A 19,672-nucleotide genomic window follows, 5' to 3' on the forward strand; every position below is an offset into this window, starting at 1 on the left:
GATTTCCGGACCTGAGTACCTGTAAGACAAGGGGACCAAGTCAAAGAGTCGCGACAGTGTCGAGAGTGGGCAGGAGCCCAGGAAATGCCAGCTGAGGGTGCAAGGAAGCTGCCACTGGATGGAAGAAGCTTGGTGTTTTGCAAGAACAAAGAGGACTAGGAACTTCCCCTTTGGAGGATGGATGTCCCACTTCGTGAAGAAGCTTGCAGACGTGTTCCCAAGCAGAAAGACCTCAAACAAGCCTTGCTAGCTGCAAGGGTCACAGTGAGGGTTTTTGGATGCTGCTGTGGCCCGGGAGGGACCAGGATGTCCCCACTTGGATGAAGAGACAGAGGGGGCACCCAGCAAGTCAGGGGGCCATCACAGAAGCAGGCAGCACACGCAGAAGTACCAGAACAGGCACTTAGAAGAGGAGTGAACTGGAGTCCACCCAAAGTCACAAAAGGGAGTCCCACGACGCCAGAGGATAACTCAGAAGGTTGTGCACTGCAGGTTAGAGTGTCGGGGACCCAGGCTTGGCTGTGCACAAAGGAAATCCTGGAAGAGTGCCCAGGAGCCGGAGCAGCTGCAAATCATGCAATACCCAGCAATGCAGTCTAGCGTGGGGAGGCAAGGACTTACCTCCACCAAACTTGGACTGAAGAGTCACTGGACTGTCGGAGTCACTTGGACAGAGTTGCTGAGTTCCAGGGACCACGCTCGTCGTGCTGAGAGGGGACCCAGAGGACCGGTGATGCAGTCTTTTGTTTCCTGCGGTTGCAGGGGGAAGATTCCGTCGACCCACAGGAGATTTTTTCAGAGCTCCTGGTGCAGAAAGGAGGCAGGCTACCCCCAGAGCATGCACCACCGGGAACCAGTTGAGAAAGCCGGCAGGAATGAAGCGATACAAGGTTGCAGTAGTCGTCTTTGCTACTTTGTTGTGGTTTTGCAGGCGTCCTGAGCAGTCAGCGGTCGATCCTTTGGCAGAAGATGAAGAGGGAGATGCAGAGGAACTCTGGTGAGCTCTTGCATTCGGTATCTGACGAATTCCCAAAATCAGAGACCCTAAAGAGACAGAAAAGGAGGTTTGGCTACTTAGGAAGGAGGATTGGCTACTAAGAGAGGTAAGAGCCTATCAGAAGGAGTCTCTGACGTCACCTGATGGCACTGGCCACTCAGAGCAGTCCAGTGTGCCAGCAACACCTCTGTTTACAAGATGGCAGAGGTCTGGGGCACACTGGAGGAGCTCTGGGCACCTCCCCTGGGAGGTGCAGGTCAGGGGAGTGGTCACTCCCCTTTCCTTTGTCCAGTTTCGCGCCAGAGCAGGGCTGGGGGATCCCTGAACCGGTGTAGACTGGCTTATGCAGAGATGGGCACCATCTGTGCCCATCAAAGCATTTCCAGAGGCTGGGGGAGGCTACTCCTTCCCAGCCCTGACACCTATTTCCAAAGGGAGAGGGTGTAACACCCTCTCTCAGAGGAAGTCCTTTGTTCTGCCTTCCAGGGCCAGGCCTGCCTGGACCCCAGGAGGGCAGAAACCTGTCTGAGGGGTTGGCAGCAGCAGCAGCTGCAGTGAAAACCCCGGAAAGGCAGTTTGGCAGTACCCGGGTTCTGTGCTAGAGACCCGGGGGATCATGGAATTGTCCCCTCAATGCCACAATGGCATTGGGGTGACAATTCCATGATCTTAGACATATTACATGGCCATGTTCGGAGTTACCATTGTGACGCTGTACATAGGTAGTGACCTATGTACAGTGCACGCGTGTAATGGTGTCCCCGCACTCACAAAGTCCGGGGAATTTGCCCTGAACAATGTGGAAGCACCTTGGCTAGTGCCAGGGTGCCCACACACTAAGTAACTTTGCACCCAGCCTTAACCAGGTGAAGGTTAGACATATAGGTGACTTATAAGTTACTTAAGTGCAGTGGTAAATGGCTGTGAAATAACGTGGACGTTATTTCACTCAGGCTGCACTGGCAGGCCTGTGTAAGAATTGTCAGATCTCCCTATGGGCGGCAAAAGAAATGCTGCAGCCCATAGGGATCTCCTGGAACCCCAATACCCTGGGTACCTCAGTACCATACACTAGGGAATTATAAGGGTGTTCCAGTATGCCAATGTGAATTGATGAAATTGTTCACTAGCCTGTTAGTGACAATTTGGAAAGCAGAGAGAGCATAACCACTGAGGTTCTGGTTAGCAGAGCCTCAGTGAGACAGTTAGTCATCACACAGGGAACACATACATGGCACATACTTATGAGCACTGGGGCCCTGCCTGGCAGGGTCCCAGTGACACATAGACTAAAACAACATATATACAGTGAAATATGGGGGTAACATGCCAGGCAAGATGGTACTTTCCTACACAACCCCCCCCCCCCCAAACGAAGGACAATAAGACTAGCCATGACCTGATGAGTCTTCATTGTCTAAGTGGAAATATCTGGAGAGTCCATCTGCATTGGAGTGGGTACTCCCAGGTCTATGTTCCACTGTATAGTCCATTCCCTGTAGAGATATAGACCACCTCAACAATTTAGGGTTTTCACCTTTCATTTGTTTTAGCCAAAGTAGAGGTTTGTGGTCTGCCTGAACACTGAAGTGAGTGCCAAAGAGGTATGGCCTCAACTTCTTCAGTGCCCAGACCACAGCAAAGGCCTCCCTCTCTATGGCAGACCAACACTTTTCTCTAGGGGTCAACCTCCTGCTGATAAAAGCAACAGGTTGATCCTGGCCCTCAGAATTGAGTTGTGATAAGACTGACCCTACCCCTAATTCAGATACATCAGTTTGAACAATGAATTTCTTGGAGTAACATGGGCTTTTTAGGACAGGTGCAGTGCACATGGCCTGTTTGAGCTCCTCAAAAGCTTTCTGACAGCTAGCTGTCCACAATACCTTTTTAAGCATCTTCTTGCTAGTGAGATCATTAAGTGGGGCTGCAATGGAGCCATAGTTTTTGATGAATCTCCTGTAATACCCAGTGAGGCCTAGGAAGGCTCCCACCTGGGTCTGTGTTGTAGGGAGAACCCAATCCATGATTGTTTGGATTTCCCCTGAAGTGGTGCAATCTGTTCTCCACCTACCAGGTGTCCCAGATAAACCACTTTCCCCTGCCCTATCTGGCACTTTGAAGCCTTGATAGTGAGTCCTGCCTTTTGCAGGGCCTCCAAAACTTTCCACAGGTGGACCAGGTGATCATCCCAGGTGGAGCTAAAGACAGCTATATCGTCCAGATATGCTGCACTAAAAGCCTCCAACCCTTGCAGGACTGTATTCACCAACCTCTGAAAAGTGGCAGGTGCATTTTTCAAACCAAAGGGCATTACTGTGAATTGGTAGTGCCCTCCAATAGTCGAAAATGCAGTTTTTGCTTTAGCATCCTTTGCTAATTTGATCTGCCAATACCCTGTAGTCAAGTCAAAGGTGCTTAGATACTTGGCAGATGCCAGTGTATCTATGAGCTCATCTGCCCTGGGTATAGGGTGAGCATCAGTTTTTGTTACCTGGTTGAGACCTCTGTAATCTTCACAAAACCTCATCTCCCTTTTTCCATCTTTTGAGTGAGGCTTTGGTACAAGCACCACAGGAGAGGCCCATGGGCTTTCAGAATGTTCAACCACTCCCAGATCAAGCATTTTCTGAACTTCTTGCTTTATGCAGTCCCTGACATGGTCAGGCTGCCTATAGATTTTACTTTTGACAGGCAAGCTGTCTCCAGTATCAATTGTGTGTTCACACCAAGATGTGGTGCCTGGCACAGTTGAAAAGAGTTCAGAAAACTGACCTAGGAGATTTATGCAGTTGTCTTTCTGTTCTGCAGTAAGACAGTCTTCCAAAACTACACCTTCTACTAGAGCATCATCTTCAGTGGAAGAGAAGAGATCAGGCAGAGGGTCACTCTCTTCTTCCTGTCCTTCATCTGTTACCATGAGCAGGGTGAGATCAGCCCTATCATAGTAGGGTTTTAGGCGGTTGACATGGAGCATCCTAAGGGTACTCCTGGCAGTGCCCAGGTCAACCAAGTAGGTGACCTCGCCCTTCTTTTCAACAATGAGATGGGGTCCACTCCATTTGTCCTGGAGTGTTCTTGGGGCCACAGGCTCCAATACCCACACCTTCTGTCCTGGTTGGTACTGAATCAGAACAGCCTTCTGGTAATGCCATTGCTTTTGGAGCTCTTGGCTGGCCTGAAGGTTTTTACTGGCCTTTTTCATGTACTCTGCCACTTTCTCTAACAGTAAGGAGCCTATCCCTACCCTTTCCATTGAAAGATAGCCATAGAATAGCAGCCCACTGCCTTTGAGGGACCCCCTGTATCACACAGGCCCTCTCAAGTGCAGCAAACCACTTGTTAATGTCATCCCCCTCCTTGTAAGGGGGAACTATCTTATGCAGATTCCTGGAATCATGCTCTCTCACAGGATTGCTATCAGGAATACTGCTGCTGCCACCATGGGGTCCTAACCCCAATCTCTGTCTCTCCTTCTCCAGGTCTAGGGATTCCCTGTCTAGAGCCAGCTGTTGCTGTTTAAGCTTCAGCCTGGTCTCTTCCACTCTCAACTTTTTGAGTTCCCTTTCTAACATGTTGTCTTCAGGGTGGGTGGGTTGGGAATGTGTAGACACTGAGGATATATTGGAACCAACAGAGGGAGATCTGTCCCTAACAGTTTGGACTCTAACAACCTGGCCTCCAGGAACAAAAGCATCCCTATTATGATGAGAGCTTCTATTACTACCACCATTGCTAGGAGGTCTGCTAAGGGGCAGATTTGGAAGAGAACCCTGTACACCACCCTCAAGGGGTTCCCCTGAGTCAGAGTGTGAGCTATCTACTAACTTCTCAGTTGAATTGCCACCTAGGGACTTATCATTCTCAATGAGCATGTTATACAGAAATTCTCTAGAAGGGTTCTTTCCTACCACTAAACCTCTATCAATGCAGAGACTCCTTAGGCTCTTGAAGTTTAAATTGTCATAAGTTGTATTGACTAATTTAAGAGCAGTACGTACATCAGACATGATAGAAGGAGGTTTAGAAACAGTGAGAAGAGAGAAAAAGTTTCAGGACTTTTTAAAGAATAGGAAAAAAAAACTTTTTCAACCTTTTTGAAACTTTTAGAAAGTTTAGGAGTACTTTTCAGCACTTAGCAGAAAGTGTAAGAGAAGAAAAGCAAAAGTTTTTGGTTAGGTGTACATACACTGAGCTTGTTTTGTATATGTTTCTCTTATGAAAAGTACAATATGACAAAGTGGTAAGTAGTTACAAGTACTTATCCCACCGCTGCACAACCAATGTAGGAGGCTGGCCTGGCTTGTAGTGGGTACCAGAGGTACTTACACCTTGTGCCAGGTCCAGTTATCCCTTATTAGTGTAGAAGAGGTGTTTCTAGCAGCTTAGGCTGATAGAAGGTAGCTATAGCAGAGCAGCTTAGGCTGAACTAGGAGACATGCAAAGCTCCTACTATACCACTGGTGTCATATGCACAATATCATAAGAAAACACAATACACAGATGTACTAAAAATAAAGGTACTTTATTTTTATGACAATATGCCAAAAGTATCTCAGTGAGTACCCTCAGTATGAGGATGCCAAATATACACAAGATATATGCACACAATACCAAAATTATGCAGTAATAGCAAAAGGAAGTAATGCAAGCAGTGTAAAGTTACAATAGATTGCAATAGGAGCACATAGGTATAGGGGCAACATAAACCATATACTCCAAAAGTGGAATGCAAACCACGAATGGACCCCAAACCTATGTGAGCTTGTAGAGGGTTGCTGGGATTGTAAGAAAACAGTGAGGGTTAGAAAAATAGCCCACCCCAAGACCCTCTAAGGTAGGTGTAAAGTGCACCTACAACCCCCAGAGAGCACAGAAGTCGTGATAGGGGGATTCTGCAAGGAAAACCAACACCAGCAATGCAACAACAGTGGATTTCCGGACCTGAGTACCTGTAAGACAAGGGGACCAAGTCAAAGAGTCGCGACAGTGTCGAGAGTGGGCAGGAGCCCAGGAAATGCCAGCTGAGGGTGCAAGGAAGCTGCCACTGGATGGAAGAAGCTTGGTGTTTTGCAAGAACAAAGAGGACTAGGAACTTCCCCTTTGGAGGATGGATGTCCCACTTCGGAAAGAAGCTTGCAGAGGTGTTCCCAAGCAGAAAGACCTCAAACAAGCCTTGCTAGCTGCAAGGGTCACGGTGAGGGTTTTTGGATGCTGCTGCGGCCCGGGAGGGACCAGGATGTCCCCACTTGGATGAAGAGACAGAGAGGGCACCCAGCAAGTCAGGGGGCCATCACAGAAGCAGGCAGCACACGCAGAAGTACCAGAACAGGCACATAGAAGAGGAGTGAACCGGAGTCCACCCAAAGTCACAAAAGGGAGTCCCACGACGCCAGAGGACAACTCAGAAGGTTGTGCACTGCAGGTTAGAGTGTCGGGGACCCAGGCTTGGCTGTGCACAAAGGAAATCCTGGAAGAGTTCCCAGGCGCCGGAGCAGCTGCAAATCATGCGGTACCCAGCAATGCAGTCTAGCGTGGGGAGGCAAGGACTTACCTCCACCAAACTTGGACTGAAGAGTCACTGGACTGTGGGAGTCACTTGGACAGAGTTGCTGAGTTCCAGGGACCACGCTCGTCGTGCTGAGAGGGGACCCAGAGGACCGGTGATGCAGTCTTTTGTTTCCTGCGGTTGCAGGGGGAAGATTCTGTCAACCCACGGGAGATTTCTTCAGAGCTCCTGGTGCAGAAAGGAGGCAGGCTACCCCCAGAGCATGCACCACCAGGAAACAGTCGAGAAAGCCGGCAGGATGAAGCGATGCAAGGTTGCAGTAGTCGTCTTTGCTACTTTGTTGAGGTTTTGCAGGCATCCTCAGCAGTCAGCGGTCGATCCTTTGGCAGAAGGTGAAGAGGGAGATGCAGAGGAACTCTGGTGAGCTCTTGCATTCGGTATCTGAAGAATTTCCCAAAGCAGAGACCCTAAATAGCCAGAAAAGGAGGTTTGGCTACCTACGAAGGAGGATTTGCTTCTAAGAGAGGTAAGAGCCTATCAGAAGGAGTCTCTGACGTCACCTGATGGCACTGGCCACTCAGAGCAGTCCAGTGTGCCAGCAACACCTCTGTTTCCAAGATGGCAGAGGTCTGGGGCACACTGGAGGTGCAGGTCAGGGGAGTGGTCACTCCCCTTTCCTTTGTCCAGTTTCGCACCAGAGCAGGGCTGGGGGATCCCTGAACCGGTGTAGACTGGCTTATGCAGAGATGGGCACCATCTGTGCCCATCAAAGCATTTCCAGAGGCTGAGGGAGGCTACTCCTCCCCAGCCCTGACACCTATTTCCAAAGGGAGAGGGTGTAACACCCTCTCTCAGAGGAAGTCCTTTGTTCTGCGTTCCTGGGCCAGGCCTGCCTGGACCCCAGGAGGGCAGAAACCTGTCTGAGGGGTTGGCAGCAGCAGCAGCTGCAGTGAAAACCCCAGAAAGGCAGTTTGGCAGTACCCGGGTTCTGTGCTAGGGAACCGGGGGATCATGGAATTGTCCCCCCAATGCCAGAATGGCATTGGGGGGACAATTCCATGATCTTAGACATATTACATGGCCATGCTCGGAGTTACCATTGTGACGCTGTACATAGGTAGTGACCTATGTACAGTGCACGCGTGTAATGGTGTCCCCGCACTCACAAAGTCCGGGGAATTTGCCCTGAACAATGTGGGGGCACCTTGGCTAGTGCCAGGGTGCCCACACACTAAGTAACTTTGCACCCAGCCTTCACCAGGTGAAGGTTAGACATATAGGTGACTTATAAGTTACTTAAGTGCAGTGGTAAATGGCTGTGAAATAACGTGTACGTTATTTCACCCAGGCTGCACTGGCAGGCCTGTGTAAGAATTGTCAGATCTCCCTATGGGTGGCAAAAGAAATGCTGCAGCCCATAGGGATCTCCTGGAACCCCAATACCCTGGGTACCTCAGTACCATACACTAGGGAATTATAAGGGTGTTCCAGTATGCCAATGTGAATTGATGAAATTGTTCACTAGCCTGTTAGTGACAATTTGGAAAGCAGAGAGAGCATAACCACTGAGGTTCTGGTTAGCAGAGCCTCAGTGAGACAGTTAGTCATCACACAGGGAACACATACAGGGCACATACTTATGAGCACTGGGGCCCTGCCTGGCAGGGTCCCAGTGACACATAGACTAAAACAACATATATACAGTGAAATATGGGGGTAACATGCCAGGCAAGATGGTACTTTCCTACAACAGCACAACACAGCTGCTGGGATACGCCGCAGACTGCACATCGTTGAGAACTTCTTCACTTAATAATCACGTAACTCACCTTGTACATTTTGTCAATAAACACCTCACTTATTAACACAGTTCAGCTTTGGTCTCTTCACTCTCCACATCATATACCATAGGATTGTGAGTCTGATCTCAGGGAGCATTTTACAAACACTAATCTGAAGTACTGTAGCAACATCACATGTGATGCAAAAGATTGAACTGCTACCATCACACACATCACAAATAGCCTCATCACTTGAATGTGACAACTGAAAGACACAATCTATGGACCACAACATATTAATTACATCCATGTTGCCAACTTGCACAACAATAGCTCATCACACACAACTACAACATGTCCAAACAGGAGGTAAACAAGGCCCCCACACATGAGCCAGTGTATGTCAAAATATGGTGAGACTAGTGTTTGAACAGACCACTGACACATCTCAGTGTGAGATTTGCAATGGCTCCACGGAGCACATGTGACAAGGGGGGACATCATTGGTGACAATGGTCATCATGATTAGCCCAGGTATGACACTGGTGGAGGCGGGAGCTGCAGGAGCCCTGGGTCCTCAGGGTATGGTAATTGGAAGTAGCGGATGAGGAGGATGACGGGAGGGGCCTGCGGAATGACGGGGCTTCACCTCACCCCCACCACACCCTATGTTGTGGATGGACCTATGATCCTTATGGCACAGAAGATGAGCTGCTGGGTTGTGGAGGACTTGGGCTGCGAGGCCTGACCTGAGCGGATGTTCTAGCGCCGGTGCCCTCGGGACCCCTGGGTGCAGACGAGGCTGAGCACTGTAGGGCCAGTCTGCCATGAACTGACTGGGCGAGAACCATAGCCTCCGAGAGGAGGGTAGCGGAGGTTGGAGTGGACACCGCCACAGCGGGATCCAGAACTCCCCCTGATAGAATTTGAAGCTCAGGTGTGGGGCGAACAACCTGATAAGGGTGGACCAAACAACTGTTAGACCTCTGGGAGTCCGACGGCAGTGCCTGGTGCCTGTTGGGACAATACCCAGGGGAGCAGCTCGGGTCGGCAGCAGCCCTGCACTTTGGGGGATCCGCCGGGATGCTGCGAGCCCCAGGCAGAGGAGAGGGGACTAACATTGGTGGCTAGAGGCCCCCCCCAGATCTGAACCTGAATATTGCAACCTAGCAAGACTAATGGGAAAGTAGCACCCTAAACCGCAGGAATCGCGGGTGGCTAGCCCAGACACTGAGCAAAGGGCCAAAACAACGACTCAACAGATAGCACCCTAGCCGTCCCAGGTGCAAGACACCTTACAAAAGATTTTGGAGGCAATTGAGAACTTTAAGAACACCCTCCGACAAGAAATAGGGATGGTGTCGGCGGAACTGAGCCTTCTAAGAACTGACCACTGGAAGCTGGTGGAAAGAGTGGACAATGCAGGGGAAGAGTTGAATGAAATGGGCACATCACATCGGGTGCAACAAACCCAACTCACCCACCCTATAGACAGAGTGCAGAGATTGGAACATAGGGCTAAAGGCGCGGAGGGCCGCAGTCGGCGAAATACCATCCGGATTGTAGGACTATCAGAAGCTGACTATACAGCAGCAGTCCAGGCCAAGAGGGCATCCTATACCGAAGTGAAGAAGGCCCTAAGGACTGCTGGAATTCGATATGCTCTGCTATTTCCCTCGAAACTGAAAATAATGTGGGATGGCCACACCCATTTCTGCCTGTGCCCAGAGGAGACATGGTCCTGGCTTGAAACGTACAGAACTGGAAAAGATGACCAGAACCTGCGCGAGCCTCCCCCAGCTAGACGCCGGAAGAAGAGAAGCTGCTCCGGTGATCGGCCTCTCAGGGACAAAGTGCTTGGGACGACAAAAACGCAAGCCAGTCAGGGTAAATAGGTGGCGATTCAGGCAGCCGCTTCTCTGGCGCAGTCACCCACATCTGTTAAGGACAAAATACGTCACACGGATGCTGGTTAGACAGAGGACTCATCAGATCATGAGTCTGTTGTGGACCCTCTTGGTGATCTGCTGCACGTGACACCTCAGACAGCTGAAGACATTATTTAGCCGCTGCCACCTTCCATCATTACATAGAATTTCCCATACGGGAGCGGCGCCCGGAGTGCAAGTTTGGGCCGCTCCGGACGTCACCGATGACCAATTCTATTGCGATGTTATAGGATGAGCATAACCCCCATTTGCCCCCAGACTACTCCAGCGGGGTGAAGACGATGGCTAGTTTCAGACTGTTAATACAGGATTGGGCGGTCGGCCATTGACGTTCTGTCCCGGGGATGGGGAGTTGGGGATTGATTAACCGTTATTGCTATTGGTGATGCCCAGGGCGCGATTGGTGTGTGGGGTTGGGGGGGTGGAGTGTGGGGGGTGGCATGGATCACGGGGCAAGTGACACACTAATTCCCTGATGCCTGCAGCAACTGCTCTTAAATTGATGTCTTGGAACATTCAGGGGATGGGTAAATGTAGGAAAATGGCTTCTTGTTGCAGTTACCCCCCCACTTTTGCCTGATATTGATGCTGACTTGACTAAGAAGTGTGCTGGGACCCTGCTAACCAGGCCCCAGCACCAGTGTTCTTTCACTAAAAATGTACCATTGTTTCAACAATTGCTACACCCATGGCACACAGATAAGTCCCTTGTAAAAGGTACCAGTGGTACCAAGGGCCCTGTGGCCAGGGAAGGTCCCTAAGTGCTGCAGCATGTGTTGTGCCACCCTAAGGGATCCCTCACCTAACACATGCACACTGCCATCGCAGATTGTGTGTGTTGGTGGGGAGAAGAAGGCAAAGTCGACATGGCATTCCCCTCAGGATGCCATGCACACAACATACTGCCTGTTGCATAGGTAAGTCACCCCTCTAGCAGCCCTAAAAGCCCTAAGGCAGGGTGCACTATACTACAGGTGAGGGCATAGCTGCATGAGCAATATGCCCCTTCAGTGTCTAAGTCTATTCTTAGACATTGCAAGTACAGTGTGGCCATATTAAGTATATGGTCTGGGACTCCACAGTTCCATAATGGCTACACTTAACACTGGGAAGTATGGTATCAAACTTCTCAGAGTAATAAACCCACACTGATGCCAGTGCTGGATTCATTAAAAATTGCACAAAGAGGGCAAATCCTTCAGTTCAGGACTGACTGGTCTGTGCCAGCTTGCTACTGAGATGAGTCTCTGACCCCCAGAGGTGAGAGCCTTTGTGCTCTCTGGGGCCAGAAACAAAGCCTGCACTGGGTGGGGTGCTTCATGCCTCCCCCTGCAGGAACTGTAACACCTAGCAGTGAGCCTCAAAGGTTCAGGCTCCATGTTACAATGCCCCAGGGCACTCCAGCTAGTGGAGATGCCCCCACCCCAGACACAGCCCCCACTTTTGGCAGCAAGTCCAAAGGAGATAATGAGAAAAACAAGGAGGAGTCACCCTCCAGCCCGGACAGCCCCTAAGGTATCCTGAGCTGAGGTGACCCCGCCTTAGGAAATCCTCCATCTTGTTTTCCACCCACTAGGATTAGGGATGTGCCCCCCTCCCCACAGGGAGGAGGCACAAAGAGGGTGTAGCCACTCTCAAGGACAGTAGCCATTGGCTACTGTCCCCCATACCTAAACACACCCCTAAATTGAATATTAAAGGGTGACCCTGAACCCAGGAAACCAGATTCCTGCAACTTGAAACAAGAAGAAGGACTTCTGACCTGAAAGCCCCGCAGAGACGATGGAGACGACAACTGACTTGGCCCAAGCCCTACTGGCCTGTCTCCAGACTCAGAGAACCTGCAAAGTGATGCATCAGCGGGACCAGCGACCTCTGAGAACTCAGAGGACTGACCTGCACCTAAAGGACCAACAAACTCCCGAGGACAGCGGCTCTGTCCAAAACTGCAACAAAGAAACTATCTTTAAAGAGACTCCAGCCTCACTCCGGAAGCGTGAGTCTTCACACTATGCACCCGACGCCCCCGGCTTGTGTTCAGAAGAACCAACACCCCAGAGAGGACTCCCAGACAACTCCAACGACATGGACACCCTGAGTTGACCTCCCTGCACCCCCACAGCGATATGTGCAGAGAGGACCCAGAGGCTCCCCCTGACCGCGACTGCCCAGTAACAAAGGAACCCGACGCCTGGAAGAAGCACTGCACCTGCAGCCCCCAGGACCCAGAGGAACCAACTACCAGTGCAGGAGTGAGCAGCAGACGGCCCTCATCTGTGCCCAGTCGGTGGCTGGCCCAAGAAGCCCCCCTGTGCCCTGCCTGCATCGCCAGAGTGACCCCGAGTCTCTCCATTGATTCCTATCTACAACCCGACACCTACTTTGCACACTGCACTCAGCTGTCCCTCTGCCTCTGAGGGTGCATTTTGTGTGCCTGTTTGGGACCCCCCCCAGTGCTCTACAAAACCCCCCTGGTCTGCTCCCTGAGTATGCAGGTACTTACCTGGTAGCAGACTCGAACCAGAGCACCCCTGTTCTCCATATGTGCCTATGCTATTTGGGCACTACTTTGACATCTGCACCTGACCGGCCCTGAGTTGCTGGTGCTGGGAGTTTGGGTTTACATGAACCCCCAACGGTGGGCTGCCTATGCCTAGGAAACTGAACTTGTAAGTGCTTTACTTACCTGAGAAACTAACCAATACTTACCTCCCCCACGAACTGTTGATTTTTGCAGTGTCCACTTTTAAAATAGCCATTTGCCATTTTTTGCCAAAACTGTGTATATTACTGATTTAAAAGTTCCATACTTACCTGTGTGAAATACCTTTCAATTTATGTACTTACCTAAATTCTGAATCTTGCGGTTCTAAAATAAATTAAGAAAATAATATTTTTCTATATTAAAACCTATTAGCCTGGAGATGTCTTTGAGTGTGTGTCCTCATTTATTGCCTGTATATGTACAATATATGCTTAACACTACCCTCTGATAAGCCTACTGCTCGCCCACACTACCACAAAACAGAGCATTAGTATTATCTAATTTTGCCACTATCAACCTCTAAGGGAAACCCTTGGACTCTGTGCACACAATCTCTCACTTTGAGATAGTATATACAGAGCTAACTTCCTACAGTAACGTGTCAAAGTGCCATAGTATCCTGACATACATGAAGAGAAGGGGAGTCCACATTGCTATGTTACAGGAGTCCCACCTCACTAAGGTGGAGGCTGATCGCCTCCATAAGCATTGGCGGGGCAACTGTTTGCTACCACATACTCTGCATATGCGCTGGGAGCGCCGATTGGGTTGAGGGCGGGAATGACAATCTTGGTACACGCAGACAGAGAGGGCTGGTGCGTATTAGTAGAAGGCAGCTTGTACGGACAACTGATAGTACTGGGGAGCATATATGTACCCAATCAACATCACGTCTCCTTCCTTCACAAGTTGTCTTGCCCGGCTGCCCGGACACCCGGGCAGTCCCAATCTCCTAGGGAGTGACTTCAAAGCTGTCCCTGATCCTGATATAGACCGTTCTACTCCACCTCTGTGGGGGGCGGTGGCAACCCGGGTGGCAAGCAATTTGATGAGTTGGAGGTCTGGGTGGGAGTTGGAAGATAAATGGTGGCTGCAGAACCAGCACTGCAGGGAGTTCTCACATTATTCTCACATCTATCAAATACATACTAGGATTGACAATATGCTCTGGCATTAGCAGTACATTCACGCACTCAGAATACCTGGGCTGCACGGTGTCGGATCACAGTCCACTGCTAGTGATGATGCAGACAGCTGAGAAGTTACCGCCAATCCCGACGTGCTGCCTGTATCCTAGAGCCTTAGAAGACGAGGTCTTCCGCAGCGCCTTAGGGACTAAACTGACGGAGTACTTCACACTAAATAAGGAGACAGCCTCAGATCGGAGGGTGGAATGGGCGGCTCTGAAGGTGGTGATCCGGGGCCATTGCCTGGGACAAACAGTGGGAATCAGAAGGGAACTGACAGCCACAGTCCTTCACATAGAGGCAACCCTACGTAGATGGGAGTCGGAGATGGGTGCCAACCCGGAGGCACCTTGACAGCTCTTAGTAGCACGAAAAACACATAGGGGGTGATTCTGACCCCGGCGGTTCCTTACCGCCGGGGCCAGGGTCGGCGGGAGCACCGCCAACAGGCTGGCGGTGCCCCGCAGGGCATTCTGACCGCTGCGGTTTTGCCGCGGTCAGAAGTGGAAAACCGGCGGTCTCCCGCCGGTTTTCTGCTGCCCTGGGAATCCCCCATGGCGGCGCAGCTTGCTGCGCCGCCATGGGGGATTCTGACAGCCCATACCGCCATCCTGTTCCTGGCGGTTCTCCCGCCAGGAACAGGATGGCGGTATGGGTTGTCGTGGGGCCCCTGGGGGCCCCTGCAGTGCCCATGCCAACGACATGGGCACTGCAGGGGCCCCCGTAAGAGGGCCCCACTTTGTATTTCAGTGTCTGCTCAGCAGACACTGAAATACGCGACGGGTGCCACTGCACCCGTCGCACCTTCCCACTCTGCCGGCTCAATTCTGAGCCGGCGTCCTAGTGGGAAGGGTTTTTGCACTGGGCTGGCGGGCGGCCTTTTGGCGGTCGCCCGCCAGCCCAGTGCAAAAGCCAAAATACCCTCAGCGGTCTTGCGACCGCGTAGCGGTATTTTGGATGGGGGAAGTCTGGCGGGCGGCCTCCGCCGCCCGCCAGACTTAGAATGACCCCCATAATGAGGTGCTAGAGCGCCTTCCCTATCACAACTATAAAATACACACTAACAGAATTCACGCAGAGGAGGGGAGGGCCGGGAAGCTACTGGCTTGGCTGATCAAACCGGAAAGCAGGGGCGCACCAATCACTCACCTGATGACTCATGACGGGACTATACTGCATGCACCGACACACATTAAAGATGAGTTTAGATCTCACTAAATGACCCTATATTGCTCACCACTGCCGGCAGAGGGGGGTGCACTGCATACCTACTTGGGTGGACTATAACTGCGAATGCTGCCAGCGTCAGACAGTGAACAATGGGGGGCACCGGTGATGGCACAAGAGGTGCGGACTGCTATAAAAGACCTGGTGATGGGGAAAACCCTGGGACTGATGGTCTCCCCCCTGAATTCTATCAAAGATTCATGGGAGTACTGCCGTCACGACTGGTGCAGATGTACACAGAGGCTTATGAGAGGAGGGAATTACCTCACTCTGCTAGGGAAGCGTTGGTGATATCCCTATCCAAGGGAAGGCGGGACGGGGCGACGGCTGCTGATTACCGCCCACTCTCAATGTTAAACACTGACTTCAAGATACTCAGCAAAGTGCTGGTAAATCGGCTACTCCCACACATGAGGGACCTCATCCATGAGGACCAAAACGGGTTCATCCCTACGTGAAACACATGCAGTAATTTACGGTGACTCTACATGCTGCTCTATGATGAGAAATACTCACATGACCCAACAGCTATGACAGTGTCCGTAGACCTGAAAAAGGCCTTTGACAAGATACGCTGGGACTTCCTGGAGACAGTGATGCAATGCATGGGCCTGGGACCGGAGTGGGAGAGATGGGTAAACTTGCTCTACACCCACCCTATAGCCAAGGTTAAAACCGGACGCACGATATCTGCCTGCTATGAAGTCTATAGGGGGACCAGACAGGGCTGCCCACTCTCGCCCCTACTCTTTGCCTTTGCCATAGAGCCTCTGGCAGATAATTTCCCGAATAGGGTATGGGAGTAGGGTGTGATTAGAGGGGGGATCCCACACATCATCTCACTGTATGCAGATGACCTCCTTATCTATGTGCGGGATGGGAGTGTTGTGCTCCCACAGGTGCTCCAGACGTTGGAGGATTTTCGGTAAACACTCAGGCCTACGGCTTAACAGATGAAAGACGCATGTATATCCAATGCTTGAGGGAGTGGCACGTCCGCTCTCGTGCCCGGTGGATGTACAATGGGCTCCCTGAACATTTAGTTATCTGGGAATCCAGATTTATCATAATAGAAAAGACCCCTGGGAGGGCAACCTGGGGAAAGCCTACAGAGATAGCTTTCTGGAGCTCCTTAAAACTAGCAGTTATGGCCAGGATCACACTTACCAAGATGTTGATGCTCCCTAGACTCCTCTACTATTTCACCAACTTGCCGCTGACTGTTCTAGCATCATGTTTTCGGACACTAGACTCCATACAATGCGAACTGATATGGGACGGGGGACGTCAATGGGTGCCACTGGGGAGTCTTCATCTGCTGCCTGAGAAAGGGGGATCTTGGAGCCCCAGATTTTGAACTATGCTACCTGTCGGCTCGATGCCTAAATGGGCTAGACTTAACAGAGACAACGCTGGACAGTGAAGCTGGGCAAGGGGAGGAACTCATGGCACGACTGCTTAGGGGGAAACCATTACCGCCCAGACTGAACATATTGGTACCTACAGCCCTAGCGGCGTGGCGTAGAGCCCTTTGGAGAACAGACACAACTATTCCCTATGCACCTGCGCTACCCCTTGTGGGACTCCCACGTAGTGCGACTGGTCCGCCTTCGCCTCCAGACAACTCCAATACTGGACAGAGGCAGAGATCACTACAGTGGGCGACTGCTATCAGGGAGGGATGCTGATCCCCTTCGGGGACCTTGCAGACCAAAAGGGTCTGCCTGCCGGCCAATTCCTGACTTATGAGGCTGTTGCACAGGCCCTGAAGGAACTGTGGGGAGATGAACCACCCGCGGTGGCAGCCCTCCAGACTCTGCTGGTTGTGGGTAGAGGTTCACACCTGGTCACTTGGATTTATAAGGCATTAAGGCCCATATTTATACTTTGTGACGCAAAACTGCGCCAACGCAGTTTTGCGTCAAAAAAATTAGCGCCGGCTAACGCCATTCTGAAGCGCCATGCGGGCGCCGTATTTATTGAATGACGTTAGCCGGCGTTAGGCGCCGGCGCCGTCTGGTGTGCGTTAAAAAAAACGACGTACACCAGGCAGCACCGGCGTAGGGGGATATGGAGCTTGGGCGTCAAGAAATGGGGCAAGTCAGGTTGAGGCAATTTTTTCGCCTCAACCCGATTTGCGCCATTTTTTTCCGACTCCCAACCCCCATAGAAATGACTCCTGTCTTAGCAAAGACAGGAGTCATGCCCCCTTGCCCAATGGCCATGCCCAGGGGACTTGTGTCCCCTGGGCATGGTCATTGGGCATAGTGGCATGTAGGGGGGCACAAATCAGGCCCCCCTATGCCACAATAAAAAATAAAAAAAACACTTACCTGAACTTACCTTAATGTCCCTGGGATGGGTCCCTCCAGCCTTGGGTGTCCTCCTGGGGTGGGCATGGGTGACAGGGGGTGTCCCTGGGGGCATGGGGGGGCACCTATGGGCTCCTTCAGAGCCCACAGGTCCCTTAACGCCTACCTTTTGCAGGCGCTAAAAAACGGCGCAAAAGCGGCCGTATGTCATTTTTTTTTACCTGCCCACTCCCGGGCGTGAATTTTGCCCGGGAGTATAAATCCGACGCACATGCCTCGGAGTCGATTTTTTAGACGGGAATGCCTACCTTGCATATAATTAACGCAAAGTAGGTGTCCACGCTAAAAAATGACGCTAACTCCATGGACTTTGGCGCTAGACGCGTCTAACGCCAAAGTATAAATAGGGAGTTCGTTTTGCGTCGAAATTGCGTCAAAAAAACGACGCAATTTCGGCACAAACGGAGTATAAATATGCCCCTAAATGGGATGATTGAGATACCCCTAGACGGACTGCGACTCAAATGGGATGCCGATATAGGTAGAACCATGACAGATGCCGAATGGCATAAGATTCTAGCCTCTGTACATAAGATTTCACGTAATATGCGACTGAAGTTTATACAATATAACTATGTTCACAGGACCTATCTCACCCCGCGCAGAATTAACCAGATCTATGGGGTGATGACAGCAGCATGCCCCCGGTGTCGGTTTGCTGATGTGGACCTTCGCAATATGACCAGGGACTGTCCAGCGCTAGGGCCCTACTGGGAAAAGGTGATTGCCCGTCTCAACACAGTTTTACATAGACAACTAGATGATGGGCCAGCGGTATGCTTGTTGGGCCTTTTTGACAAGTCCTTAATTAAAAAAGTGGAGAATAAATTTGCAGACTTGGCATTGGTACTAGCAGGTAGGAGAGTGTGGATGGTCTGGAAAAACAAGTATGGACCCCAGCTGGCCACATGGGTGGCAGATGTTACTCACTGGGCAAGGGCGGATGAGAGAGAACTGCAGAGAGACAAGATGAGTGGACTGAGGAGCTGACCGATCGCCCCCTTGTGGACGGAGGTGGTGACCGCATGGGACACGCTGGATGTCGCTGCGGACGATGGCACAGGTGGGGCCCTGACTCTGAATGGCTCGTGGATGAACGAGAGCTAGTGCCGACCTGACCGCTGTCGGTCTGCGTCGTGGGTAGGACTCCCCCTCAGTCTACCCTCTCCTTACCTTACCCCTCCGTGCACCCCCTCCAGCCCCTGGAATTCAGGGGCCGGCATGGGCAGCTGCACACTGTGCATATGATCTCTGGAGAACTGAGCAAGTTACTGGGTTAACTAGTTATACTGTTTTGTTTCTTTCTATTTCGTTATTGGCTTGCACACACAGGGAGGACAGGCATGCATGCCTGCAAGTTATTTGGGGTGATTCCCGGCTCCCTATCTCGCAACTATGCAACTGAGAATCTGAGAAGGCTTAAGACTTTGCCAGTATGATTTTGTATGCCAAATAGGAATAAGATATTGGATATCCTATGACTGTGGTTCTGTGAAGTATGTAATAGATACCTACAGGCTGTATAGCAATGTGATGTAGAACCCTGAGTATTAAGTTCTGGCAAAATGAACGCACCAATCTGTACTATTTGAAATGGCAATAAACAAAATTGTAAAAAAAAAAAAAAATGTTGCATAGTACTGACTGCCATACATATGTGGATACTTTGTTGTCACACATGCATACATATGCACGACATTGCATGCTATCGACTCTGTAACACACACATCGGTGTAACAGACCAATCACGCTAAAATCACGTTGTTGCATGGACTGCCACATGAGGTCATACACAATATGCCACCCTGCAGCACAGCCCATTCCATTTGTATGTTGATACAGGGTGCATCCATAGACAATGGAAGAAAATCACGCAATCAGGAATAGAGTCAAAAAAATTGATGCCAATGCTTTGAAAACATCTGCAAACGCAAAGTTTATGACCCATGGGCCCTTAGCCTGAATTCCACCTTCACACTCATCTCAATGCTGATTTTCTCTTAATTCAACGCATAACGGTAATGCGTCAAAATAAAAGACGCACGTAGGTCATACGTCTGAAATCGTCCCGCAAATAGCACATGTGCCAAATAAATACACGCATA

Source organism: Pleurodeles waltl, chromosome 4_2 (genome assembly GCF_031143425.1).
Source record: "Pleurodeles waltl isolate 20211129_DDA chromosome 4_2, aPleWal1.hap1.20221129, whole genome shotgun sequence".
Classification (NCBI taxonomy): domain Eukaryota; kingdom Metazoa; phylum Chordata; class Amphibia; order Caudata; family Salamandridae; genus Pleurodeles; species Pleurodeles waltl.